Genomic DNA, 14,868 nt, shown 5'->3' with positions numbered 1-14,868 from the left:
CACTAGTTTCAACTTCAGTCTGCAAGACTAGAAGTAGAGATAAGCAACTGGACACGTAATTTGCAGGAACTTCAACTGGTCCTACTGCCAAAACTACGAATTCTCCAGAAATGCTACCTCAATATAGATACCCTAACGGTTACCCAAGAGATGAGTACCATGGATGCCATGGAGGAGCAGGTTTATCAGATGCAAATGGAGAATGAGGTTGCTACCTCATTGCTTGAATCATGGTCTTTATCCATGAAGACATTTATGCAGGATTTTAAATCAGTTTTTGACAAGTTTCACTCTTTATTGTCATAAACTTTTTAAATCAGTTTTTAATGCTAATGGAACAGGGGTTTTCCAACTATACTTTGTCATTGTTGGCAAAGGGGGAGTAGAATTCTGTATTTAAAATTTTGATGCATGCTTTGCATACTTTCATGTTTATCTCAGTAAGGAAGTAGTATACATTGTATTTTCTACAAAAGGGATAGTGCATATGCTTAGGGGGAGTAATTTTGCTTATGGCATAATTTTGTTGTAAAACACTTAGATGTCAAAAATTTTCCTAAGTGTTGCCATCAATGCCAAAGTGGGAGATTGTTGGCATTTTGATGATTATGTTGTGATTGTCATTGATGGACGCACACTTGCTATGAGATCACTTTGAGAATGTATGAATTATGCTCAACCGGTAATTGTTCCAAACCAGTATCATGTTGTAGTCTTTAGAATACTGTTGTTATGCAGAAAGTGTTTACCGATCTCAAGTGGTATAAAGACCCAAGCAGCATAGAGAGATCAAGCGGTTTAAGGATCTCGAGCGGAGCGAAGCAAAGGAGCCCCAAGCGGCTATTATCTTTTTCCCAGTCTTCAAGTTTTGTCAACCAAAAATCTATTTGAACTGGTATTACTCTGAGTCACCAACTGGTAACCGAAAAGTTGGACAAATCGATAATACTTTGTGATGAGTTACCAACCGGTATATTTGTGTGATGAGTTACCATCCACCAACACTTTGACGATGATTTTGTGTCATGTTACCAAATGTGTCTAGATACAATGAACCTAGGAACTTGCAATGTAATCCTATTGGACCGACATGAAATCAGATTCCTTTTAAGGACATCATGTCTAGGGTTTTAGTATGTGTGTAGCTGATAGGGTTTGTGGTGGTTGATGAGCTCTTGAATGTGCGACCTTAACCGAGAAGATAAATTTTGTGAGTTGTAACAGAGTAAGGAGTTACTGAAGACTGAAGTAATGCTAAAATTCATTAAGCTATGAGCTACAATGGATCTAATCAAGAAGACTGTGCCATTTGCTAGATCATTCACTTGTTGATTACTCACATCTTTGACAAGTTAGAAACCCTTAACCAGGTAGGCCCAGAAAAGCCTTTGTAAATCCTCTAACAAGGTAGTTCACATCTATGGATCTGAAATCCTCTCACAAGGTAGTCTTTAATTGGACTTATCTCCTAACAGAGATTGAGATTCCTAACAGGATCTATTCTAGTAAAGAACATTGTATGACCTTAACCGGTCTGACCTTAACTGGTATGGTTACTAGTCTGCAGATAGTTACTTGTGAGTTTCATCTCACCGTGGTTTTTCCCATTTGGGTTTCCACATCAAAATCTCTTGTGTTATGGTGATTGTGCTTCTGTGGGTGAATGCATTATTTGCTATTTGGTTTGCATGTGTGTTAACCAGTTTGTTTGCTAAACTGTTTTACCGGTTTACTGCTAGACTATTAAAGTGTTTAAGTATAGTATTTTTGGGTATACTAATTCACCCCCCCCCCCTCTTAGTATTCATCAATTGCCACACTGCCCCAGAAATCATAATTTTTCTCAATTTATCTCTCGAGGGGGCATATCGACATCAATTTCATATCAGCCTCATATCAACACCAACTTCATATCGAGATCTCATATCATATCAATTCTTCATATCTGGGGCATCATATCAACAATTCTGGCAACAACATCATATCGAAAAAATCTTGACGATAAACTAAACGTTTTCTTTGAATCAACATGTGGTCACACGTTGACTCAAAGAGGGGAAAAATGTAGACACCTAGAACTGACACAACTTTTAATCATTTAATCATCATTAAATCACCTATTAATTAAATTAAGATTTAATTAATATCCCTATTCTTCTAATCACCTATTAATTAAATTAAGATTTAATTAATATACCCTTCTTCTATCTAAGTCATTTAATTAACCCCCCCCCCAGCCGCCCTCTAGCCATTTTAATTAAATTCACATTTAATTAAAAATATCAATTTATTCCCTTTCCCATTTTAATTAAAATCTCCTTTACATCTAAATTAAACCAAAATTTATTTGCAAATCACCCCCCACTTGCAAAATCCTACAAATGCATGTTGCATCCTCTTTTGGCTAAATTAAATCTTTTTAATTTACTAAAATTCCTATTTTCCTTCACCCACTTGCCAAATCCTACATTTCCCACTTGCCCTCCTAATTTCTTCTATAATCCGTCTAATCCTCCATTAATTAACCTAATTCTCCTCATCATGTCCAATCCCTAAATTTGGGGAGTCACTTCCCCAAATTTGGAGAAAATCTTCAAAATGTATTTAAGACCTCCTTTCAACAAGGTAACTTGTTGAATACCCCAAATTTGTAAGGCTCTTATGTCCCCTAGACCACTAGTGGTTTTCCTCTTGAAGAAAGTTAGCCTCCAAAGTCTTCAAAAGTCATTTAATTCCTCTTACAAGCCCACACCCCTAACCCATGATGGTTGTCCACTTGACCATCTTTTATCCTTGCACAAGAGTTTACCTCTTGAACAATAGCCTACTTCCTTGGATAAAAGCACTATCCAATGATGTCACCCCTTGAAGCCTTTCCTAATGCTCAATTAGTATCTAATGATTTCTTAGCATCTCTCAAGCCATCTCAAGATGAAATTTTTCAACTTGGGATTGGATTGAATCCCTCACATGGATTGATAACTTTCAATCCTAGCCCTTGTTGATATTGCTCAATCTCAACCATCCATTTCTCTATTTTCTCTATAAATAGAGCCCATTTCTTCAATCTAAGGATCCATCCACTACTATTGCATCCAATCTATAGTATAATTGTGTTGTGCAGGTTATCAAGGAGCTCAATCCCCATCACCAAGCATTTAGGCCATTTTAATTGCATTGTAGCTTAGTTTTTCTAATACATGTTAGAATATCTTGCTAGCTTAATTCATATCATTTTCATAGCATTCTCATATATCATCCTCATATTAGCCTAACTAGTTCACTTAATATTTCAATTTGGAACTAATTTCATATCTTCATCTTGCATCTTCATCCATCATCTCATCTTACCTAGGATCTTATTTGTATCCATTTTGATCCTAGAATCATCATTCATAACTCATTCTCTAGGTTGTCATCTTTAGGATCAAGTGCTCTTCCAATTGAGGGCCACCTTGAATCTTAGAGATCTTTAGAGATAGAGGAGCATGGGACGGGCTTAGCAATATTGAGATTTCTTGGACTAACAAGTAGATTAGTTTGCATTTTCAATGTCTTGATTTCACTAACGTAATGTCTCATGTGTGTGTTTGATATGTGTTTTCTTGCAGGTGCAGGCATCCCCCACATTTTAACCACACACCTTGCACCAATAGAGTGACAAGGATCATTAAAAGAGAACCTAACATAATAGGAAAAAACATCACAAGGGAAACACATTATGAATAGGCAAGAGAGGAGAGAGAATCTATGGCACGAATGGAGCTAATCAAGAAAATCATACGCCTCCCAATCTGTTAGATTCTGCGAGAACGAGAATCAAGTCAGGATCTGATGTCAGTCGTAGATCACATGCAACTCCCCAAGCAATGGATGATCGAAAATCAAAATAGCTAAATGAAGATCAATCTAATATGAGAGAAAAATAGAGACAAAGAAGAGAATTTCGAGAAGACTCTCACCAAGCTATCAGTGAACTAGTGAAGATGAGAGTATAATGCTTATTATATATAAAAATAATAGCATATACATCCAAGGGGTGCATTAACTCCTATTTCCCATAAAAAAGTGGGAGGTGTTACCTTCTTGATAAATCTCAAAACATGTGGCATAACCTCCTTACATGAAGATAGGAAAGGAGTTGAGAAAGGTGGCACATAAGGCCAAAAGTGGGTGACAATTCCAACTACCCAATAACTCACTTAAGAAATGACAAAATAGTGGTTATCAGAGGTGGCACAACAAGCCAAAAGAGGGTGTGTAACTCAACTACCCATGTGAGGTGGAGAGTTACACATGTAGTTGAAGTATTTCGCCACGTGTCCTCATATTAACCACTCCTAATAACCTAAGAAAGCTTAAATAATATGTGTAGGAAAAATAAATACCCCCTAACATAAGGAAAAATAAAAACCTACACTAACACCCCCCCTTAAGTGTAGCATAGGTGGGTGAAAAGATGGATCCCAACAAATGAAACCATGTTAGGTACCCATGTACATAGATATCCCCCCCAAAAGAAGAAGCCCCCACCATAAGACGAATAGCCCCCCCTAAATAGAGAGAGAAAGAAGGAAAGACTAAGGAGCCCCTCCTGAAGTAGACACCTGTCGCATCCCAAGCAAAGCTTGCAAATGAAGGAACTTGCTTTCGGTGAAGGGTTTGGTGAAGATGTCTACAGCCTACTCTAATTTAGAACAATACTTAAGATCAATGATATCTTCCTGAATCAGCTCTTGAGTGTAGTGCATATGTATCTCAATGTGTTTTGTCCACTGGTGATGAATTGGATTTCTTAAGATTTGAATAGCACTTTGATTATCACAAAAGATGATGGTAGTATTTCTGATTGGAATACCAAACTTAGTGAGAATATTATGAAGCCAAATAGCCTCAGTGGTGGCATTAACTACCCCTTGATACTTAGCCTTTGTCGATGAAAGAGCAATTGTAGACTGCTTCTTGCTCAACCAAAAAACTGGACCAGAACCAAGTGAGAAGCGATACCCTGAAGTAGACTTGTGATCCTGAGAATCACCTGCCCAATTTGAATCTTTATATCCCACCAAGTCGATATCCACGCCTGTTGCATACTGAATTCCATAATTGTGAATACCCTGAATGTAGTGGAGGATCTGCTTAGCTGTTTTCCAATGCAACTCAAGTGGCTTCTGCATGAATCTAGAGACCATGCCCACAACATATGAAATGTTGGGTCTCGTATGAATCAAGTAGATGAGACTCCCAACAAGTTTTCACTATAAAGTGCCATCAACCAAGGGTGAAGAGCACCTAGCCTCAAGTTTGACCCTTGACAAAAATGGAGTAGGTGTAGGCTTACAATTAGCCATGCAAAATCTGCAGAGCATATCAAGTGCATACTTAGGTTGTCCAAGGTAGATACCCGAATAAGACTGAGTGGTCTCAATCCCCAGGAAGTAAAGCAAAAGATCCAAGTCTGACATCAAAAATCTATCATGCAGAATAGTTTTCACTACCTTGATGGTGGATGAGTGACCCCTTGTGATCAACAAGTCATCAACATAGAGAACTAGAAATGTGAGTATCATGCAGCTTCAGAATGTATATGTTTGGATGAGAATGGCACCGAGTGAAACCAATCCTCAGAAGAAATGAGTCCATCTTGGCATACCAAGCTCGAGGAGCCTGTTTGAGGCCATCAAGAGACTTTCAAAGTCGACACACAAGTGAGGGATCCTGAACAAACCCCTATGGCTTCTCTATGTAGATTTCCTCCTAAAGGTCACCATAAAGAAATGCGCTCTTCACATCCATTTGATGAACTTACCAAAGATGGGTTGTAGCTATGACAAGGACAAGTCAGATGGAATTCATCTTAGCAACTGGAGCAAAAGTCTCAGAGTAATCAACCCTTAGAACTTGGGAAAAAACTTTTGCTACCAAGCGAGCCTTATACTTATCAACTGACCCATGTACTGCAAATTTTGTTCGATAGATCCACTTGCATCTAACAAGTTTCCTTCCCTTAGGAAGAGGAACTAAATCCCATGTGTGATTACTTTCCAAGGAATTGAACTATTCTTGCATTGCAGCATCCCACTCGGGAACACCTGAAGCTTCTCGAAAATATTGTGGATCAGAAGCTGAAGCAATGAAGAGATGTGGATCCTACTGAAATTGTGACCTTGTTCTTCTAGTATCTAATGGATCACCAAGCCAATCTCCTATTGACTCAAATATTTGTCGAGCCCAAAGAGGCACCGAGGCTGGAGAATTTGGGGGAGAATCACCAACCTCTAAATGATGACTATGAGAAGAATGTGAATCCTCATCATTATTGTTGCCATTTGAAGTGGAAGAAGTCTCCCATCAAGATTAGGAGGATTAAGATCCTCTAATGAACTATCATCATGATGCAATGTCTCCAATGTGATAGTGGATGGAGAAGTGGTATGAGAATAACTAGACAAACTCTCCTCAAAACGAACACTCCTCTCAATGAATAACTCATGAGTAGTGGGATGGAGAAGTCTATACCCTTTGACATCATTTGTACATACAACAAATATACAAGATTGGCTTTGTGCATCCATAGCCTTGCATTTCTCTATTGGAATGTGGGCCCATGAAAGAGAACCAAACACTCTAAAGTGCTTAGCTATGGGTTTTCAACCAGTCCAAGCTTAAAAAGGAGTTACCCCCTTCACAACTTTGTGAGGAACTCGGTTTTGGATGTAACACTCATAGTTGATGGACTCCCCAATATTGAGGTGTCAAAGACTTGGAGTGAATCATACAATTGGCCATCTCCTTCAAAGACTTTTTCTTGCGTTTTGCAACACCATTCTGTTGAGGATTGTATGGAACTGTGTGTTGCATGTTGATACCTTCTAAAGCACAAAATTGTTCAACCTGATTGTTAACATATTCACCCCCATTATCTATTCGCGAAATCTTGATGAACTTCCTAGATTGTTTCTCTACAAAATCTTTTAAATCTATTAAATTCTCAAAGACTTCAGACTTTTGTTTGAGAAAGTAAACCCATGTATATCTAGAAAAGTCATCAATAAATGTCAAGACATATCTAGCACTGTTGAAAGATGGTTGTGGAAATGTTCCTACCAAGTCACTGTGTACCAACTCCAATATCTATGTAGCTCTCCATGCTTTGCCTTTATCATACTTCTCCTTAGGATGCTTACCAAGAATACATCCCTGGCAAACTGCATCAAAAAATATAATAGAAAGAAACCCTGAAACCATGTCCTATTGACTAAGCTATTGCAAGTAATGGTAGTTCAAGTGACCAAACTGTTGATTCCACAAACAACTCACCTCATCTGCATGAGTGAGTAAAGTTGTCAAAGGAAAGTCAGGAACAAAGTGAGAAAACTGATATAATCTGGAACGATGATCTACTTTTCCCACAACAATAATAGACCCATTATGCATTTCACTGATTACCATTGTATCTGGTGTGAACTCAACTCTCTTGCCAAAATCAGTGTGAGTGATCTGATAAACAAATGGTGCAGTCATGGTTAAGAGGGACCTCAATGATATTTTTCTAGACCATGAAACAAGTGTAAACAAAACGAAAGCAAGACAAGATGATGGAGGCAATGCAAAATTGAATGAATTAGATCATGAAAATTGATTAAAAATAGCCGATAACATCCAGACTACAAGATTTGGCTCACTGGCCTACTACATACATGCATGATTATAGAATCGGTCAACTCCAGACCTCTAAATCTTAATATATATCTTCTATATTCTTTGGAATGAATTATGATGCTTAATCACATTGATATATATGCTCAAGAGAGATCCACGTCAGCCCAAGAGGGATCAAATGCCGAAGAACAAGATCAAACATGTAAAACCAATAGGTTGGCCTCTGGCAAAGAGAATCCTATGAAAAATCCAAAGGATGAAGTGCGGATCAGAGGGAAGGTCAGCCACATGCTAAGGAACATTGGAATCAACGAACTGAAGCTCTGCAAGCTACGGAAAGGATCTGCAAGATTCACCAATAGCAAATAGGTCTAAGCGGTTCCGATGTTCTAAGCCAGAAAACTCTCTCAAAATCCAAAAGTGATAACTTGCCAGAAAATTATCCAAATATCCCGCAGTTCAGGAATAAGGAAGATAGTCATGATTACAAGCAAAATCCAGCTCCACAAGATCTTGTGAGCAAATGCAAGAAAATGCAAAAAGAAATGTTGAAACTACAAAACATAAAACAAACTGAAAAGAAATATGTTTGGTTGATGCAAGATTGCCAAGAACCGGGGATGCTCCTACATCAACAGATAGGAGATTATTTGATAAAGATCGAACACAAAGGACATCTTGAAATGTTCCTTCGCCCACATCAACAGATGAATGCAGATTTAAGTTAAAAGTTGAATTGTGAAAATTTGATTAAGTGTCGATTCACCCCTCCCCTCTCAGCACCGGTTGGGACTAACAATTAATCATAGCCTTCACCAACCCACTGCAAAGCGTGGAAATTTCGCTCTTGATTACTTTTGGCTTAAACAACCTGAGCCTCTTAAGCCTCTAAATGACACCATTTTCTTATCCTATCAAAAATAGAAAAATGAGATGATCATGGCCTTGAGTACACCTAGAGACCCTACACCCATGAATATTCCTCCTCCTCATAATGGACCTAGAATTCTTCCTACTCCTTTTATTGCTCCTATATATGCTTCAGTCCCACCTCCTACATCCTACAAAGGAAAGTTCTTGGCATCAAGTATCTCTCAACCTATTGGGGTTTCTTCCATTCCTCCCCCTATAAGGGAAAAAAAGAAGCCTATGTCCATTGATCATAAACCTTTGCAAGTCTAGTCTAAAACTAAAAGGAATCATTGTGCAAGAGAAGGCTGGTGAAGATGTCATGTTGAGGCTCCTGAGATGGCTTCCTAAACCATTTCCTCCCCGAAGACACCAAATGTTGACTTGGTCCGATTTATCCAAACTTCACCTAGCCATAGGGAGGAAGTTCAATTCAAAGAATCTAAATTAAAATTGCTTAATAAAATGATGGTTCAACCTCTTTTTGTGTTAAAGATCCTATTTTTATTAATCTAGATGATGATATGGATGATGGTAATGTTTTTGATATTTAAAGAAAAAAACAGGGGTACAAACCCAAAAGACAACAACCCAAAGGGCGTAAAGATAATCAAAACTAGTAGCAGCATATTGATAGCACAATAATCACAAGCTATGAAGACCAAAACAATAGACAAAAAGAGACTAGCCATAGAGGCACTTCCATAGCACACAGGCATAGCTAACACACATCCCAAAACCCAGCTCAAGGATGGGGAGAAGCACCCAGGCCTTGACAAAGAGGGGTTTGGGGGAGGGGAAAAGACTTCCCCTTTTGCTTGCGACAAAATACGGTCCATTAAATACTATTACTATGATTCTAAAGAGAAGGTTAAAGTGGGGAGGACCCCATAGAGTTACAAACAGCATCCACGGTAGGCTGTTGCAACAGAACAGGAGCAAGTTATCGAGATGAAACAATACCAGAAGTAGGTTCAATAGAAGTAGAACAAGGCTGAAGAATAGGAGTAATATGAATGATGATAATGTTTTTCAAGCTAACGATGTTGATTTTAATGATATGTATGAGCTTTTTGAAATTAATCATGAGTTGCCTTCACATTTTTCAAAAGTATTAATTGTATCTCCTAGTGACAAACAAAGAGATTCATTCTTAGAACATGGACCTTGTTTGGAACTTGCAATAACTCCATTTGTTGTGCTAGAAGTGGCTCCTCTTGAATCTTTTCCCCCATCCCTAGATGATGCTAAGAAAGACTGGGAGGCAGATGATTTGCTTGACTAGCTTCATTCGTGTCGTAGATTCTCTTTAATGTGTTTGCTTGTTCGTGATGTGCTTCCCTCGTGATGTGTTGCTTGACATGATTTTGTGTTATGTTTGGTTCTCTTTAGATGACCCTTGTTACTCTGTTGGTACAAGGTAACAAAGAGGCTAAATTCATTGTGGCATTCTTCTATTTGTATCTCAATTCTTCTATATGTTGTATTTATGTTGTGTCGCACATGTGCTATTGTTCGTAAATGTGCCTTGTGTCGTCTACTTGGAGATTATCCAAAGCATTGAGATATTTTTTTGGTCTCTTCCATGTTGACTCAAAAAGATATTTGTTTGTTATCTCTTATGCTCTTCTTCCATTATTTTTTTAGTTCCACTACCTTTGAGGGATGAGGTCAATTCAATATAAATATTCTTGATATACATTATTTATCATAAGAGAATATCGACCCCAAAGTTAGTGGATTACTTACATGCTTCTTTTTCCTATATGTGTTGTGACCATTATCCTTTGATTTGTCCTTTCTTTGGGGAATCTCGTTGTGGTAACATTCTTTTCTTTTGGATGAATGCTACCTTAAATCAATTGCTCTCGATAAGGTGTATGCAATCACTTTAACATGGGGACATACACTCCGCTCAATGTTACACTGTATGCACACACCATGACATATTTTTTATTCTCAAGTTACTTTAAACCAATACTTCTACTTTGTAATTTGGTATTTTTCTTTTTCATGACTCATAGTAAGCAAATATTTCTAGGCCAGTATAGTCATGGGCTCTCTTTCCCTTTCATGTGTTGTCATGTTTATCTTGATATTAGAGTAGTAAGATCCTAAATTCCTTGGAGGCTTCGTATGTCTTGTCTCTCTAATATCTTGGTTTAAATTTTTCAATGTGACTTTGTACTTTACCATGAGTATGTTTAGTCTCATACTCTGGTGGGACAACTAAAGTGGGGAATAAATGTAGGATTGTAAATTGTATCTGCATACAATTTCATCCTCACCTTGGTACTTCATCTTTCGATGTCTGATGCCTATTTTGATTTTGCTCACACCACCTCAAAAACCTGCAATTTTATCATCTCCCCTACCTTCTCCCCAAATTTGAGTCCTGATTCTCAAGACCAAGGCTCCCAGGGCCCTAGTTCTCCTAATCAAGACTCAAATTTGGTCATCACAACCGTCACATCAAGTGAGAGAGAAACTAGATCCCGTGTCGGCCTACTCCAAAAATTCAAATAATTTTCAGGAAATCAAGTATAAAAGGAGGTCTACCCCTCTCATTTGAAACCTAATCTAACAAATATATGATCTAGAAAATTCAATTCAAGTGAGAAAGAAATCAAACATTCATCAAGCATTGGAGAAGAAGTGAAGTCAAGTTCAAGCATTCAAGATGGCATCCATGATCAACCTTTTATGAAGACATCCTAAAACCCTCACATGACGATTTAATCGAGCTTAATCAAGGTATACATTTCAATTACAATCATTTCATTTTAGATCTAGCCTTCCTTCAAAATGAAAGTAGCTTATTGCAATTTTCCATTTCAATTATCACCTCAATTTCAAGGTTAATTCCTAAATCAAGGTTTGACCCAAGGCAAACCCCTATCCACAACCCTTTCTTCTCTCTTTATGTGTACATGGAATTGTCTTAGGAGCTATAATCAAATATTCCAATAGAGTTGACGATGATGAATAGGTTTATCATTCAACGGAGCAAAAATCGAAGGATTAGGGAAAATATCTACTACTCGATCTTGAAAAATCAGCCCAAACTTTCAAGAGTAGGTTTTGAATCTCTTATTTTGCCCATATCCCTGTCTGTGGCTCTGTTCGATATCTGCAACATTTTGTTTTAGTCAATTTACTTCAAATTCTTAAACACTTTCCCTAGATTCAACTATAGAATTTCAATTGCATTTTCAACTCAAATAAAAGGGGAATAAGGCTTCAATCAGCATTCAACCCTCGTCCTAATAGAATTGAGGTTAGATCTATTGTGTTTATGCTCCTTTTAATGTGATGTACGGGATAGTTATGTCATTTCCTAGTTTACAAAGCATAACTTGTGAAATCCTATTTTTACATTCACTACATATTGTAAGCATTTTTATTGAAGTTAATGCAAGCTTGTCCTCTCTTCTTGGTGGAGTTTTTTTCTCGTGAGGTTTTCTCCACATAAATCTTGTGTTATGTGTGGATCTTATGTTGTTGATTTATGCCTTATTGCTACTATCTTATGCTAATGTCAATCATTATCTATTACTATTATAAGTTCACATAAGATAGGTTTAATAAACATGGTTAACAGGCTGATTTTTGGCATCATAAAGAAGAAAGATCTAATCATGGGTTTTCACAATTAAGGCAACTTAATTTTTAGATTTGCATATGAATTTAAAAAATTTATGTTGTTGTTATCCAAGGCTTGAATCTCATCCTTTGATTAGTTTATTGGATAGAGATTGATCTTGTTGGTATTAAACCTATTTATTTCCCAACACAATACCCCTTTCACACCAACACCCCCTTAAGTGCAATTTAAAGAGAGTGTACACAAAGGCAAACAATGAAAGATGCAAGATGGATCCCAGCTACTAGGCAATATTAGGTAATCATGTACAAATGCAATGCAATCTCTCACAAAGAGAGAAAAGGAAAAAACCCAATGGGACAAAACTCCTCCTCAAAAGCGAGATGAAAAGAAAATTCTCTCAATGATGAATGAGATGGAAAAGGAGAAAACCCAATGGGACAAAAATCCTCCTCAAAAGTGAGATGAAAATAAAATTCTCTCAATGATGAATGAGATGGAAAAAACTCCATGCGAGGAAAAATTCCCTCCAAAAGAGAGTAGAAGAAGAGAGATGATGTAGCCTCGCATCAATGTAGAGTCTCCTAAAATGATGGTAGATGACCAACATTGAATGTTGAAGATAATCCATTGTTGTTGAACAATGTTCCTCCCCTTAAGAAGAAACAAAACCAAGATCATATGCAAGATGTCTTCCTATTCATGAAAGGAAGAAGATAGAATATAGCTGAAATGTGATGTCTTTGAAGTATTCCCAAGTGTCTTCATGTTGATGTGGAAAGCTACCACACTCCAATTAGGTTTTCTAGGCCACATTGTTGAAGAGAATTTACCTAATCTCCTATAAATTTATTTAGAACATCATCCAAATACAGGGATACCTCCTCAAAAGACAAATAGACATCCTCCAAATGTTGTTCATAAGTATCCGCAATCATTTCAAATTGTGAGGAATGATCATGTAGAGAATGAAGAAGAGGGTTAATGATTTTCCCTTGCAACAACTGAAGAAGGGTCATCTCAATCAAATTAAAGATTAATGTGATCAATGTTGTCTCCCAAATCTCAAATGTAGGACTCCACAAAAAAACATGCAATGTTTGTCAAGTGATCATCCCATGAAACCATGTCTAGAAGACAATATGTGTCTCGTTGCATTGAATCACAAGGAGCCCATATTGTAGCAACACAAGTATCATCAAATACAACTGTAGATGAAGAATATGGAATATCATCACATCTCTCAAGAAACTTAGTAGGAAGAACTCCAAGTTTCAAATTATTATATTGAATGTCCTCAAATATGTACACACTAGATGTGATAGTGTGTACATCAATTGAATGAATAATAGGAGAAAATTGCGAGAAGGTATAGACTAGAGATTGGTGATCAACCTCGCCAAATATCTCTACTCTAGAAATCTTGAATGATCAAAAAAAATGGTGTGAACTCAACACTCTTTCCTACTCCACCATGTATGATCTAATGGATAGAACGGATATTGGTTAAAAATGAAGGCACACAAAGAATATCGTTGAATGTGAAGAGCATGCAAATACTCAAAGTGGGGATGAATCGGTATATCAACAAACCTTTACTTTTCAACACTTGATTAATCATGGTGTTCAATACTTCACAAATGCAAGATCTAGCAAGAGGAACACAAAATAACACATGATTTACATGGAAACCCTTGCGAGAGAAAATCACATTAGAATATTGCTTTTGTATTAGAAAGTTCTTATAAACTTTGTAGGCACCAACTCATTGGAGACACCAATCCCCACAACTAAGCACCAACTCAGCAAGAGACACCAATGTATTTGAGGAGGCACCAACCTCCAAAAAGAATAAAAAATATCCCCTTCTTACATCCGTTCTAAAATCCTTCACCAATTTTCTCAAAAATTTCTTCTTAAATATGCTTATATTCTTCAATAAAATCAACTCAAAAGTCTGCACTTATTCGCCCTTTATGTCTACAATAAATGACCTCCAATGTCTACTCATACTCTTTAAAAAAATTACTCAAATTGGTCTGAAACAAATTGCTACAAGTATGGGGTTGACATAATGTCTTATATAATCTATTCATGGTATCTAAAATAGTCTTCAAAAAGTTGTTTCACATAAACTCCTCAAATCTGCTCTTGCAGTCTACTTAAAGATGCCTTTAAATCGAATTAATTGGAATGCTTGTCTTTATATCCACCAAACACCTTTCCGCCAACGGTTGCAACTACTCAATTAGGCTGGCCGAGAAAAAAAAAAAAGTAATATATATTTTCTTAATTTTAAATTCACTTTGCCCAATGTGGCTAGCCCAAACAAGTAATTTATTAATTTTGTTTTGATTCCTTTGCTCAAGGAGGTCGTCCTTCTTAGGGACCCAAACATAAATAAATAAATTGCATTCCTTTAAAGAAGGGCATCGCTCGTGTGGGTAGGCCATTTTTTTCTTGCATTTTATTTAATGTTTTTTCTCTGTTGGCATGCTTAACATGGGTTGGCCCATGTAGACAAAATTCTACCCCAAATAAAAAAGAAATTGCAATGAAAAATGAGATCTTGAGCTTGAGATAGTGATGTCTGAAGTTTGTCTTCATAATTGAAAATGCAAATGAGGGGGTGGGCAAATTTTTGAAAAAGGTTGTTTTTCTAGTGCTCATGTCACCGTTCCTTGAGCTTAAAT

This window comes from Cryptomeria japonica, chromosome 7, assembly GCF_030272615.1.
Source record: "Cryptomeria japonica chromosome 7, Sugi_1.0, whole genome shotgun sequence".
Classification (NCBI taxonomy): Eukaryota; Viridiplantae; Streptophyta; class Pinopsida; order Cupressales; family Cupressaceae; genus Cryptomeria; species Cryptomeria japonica.
This window is presented reverse-complemented; position numbering follows the sequence as displayed.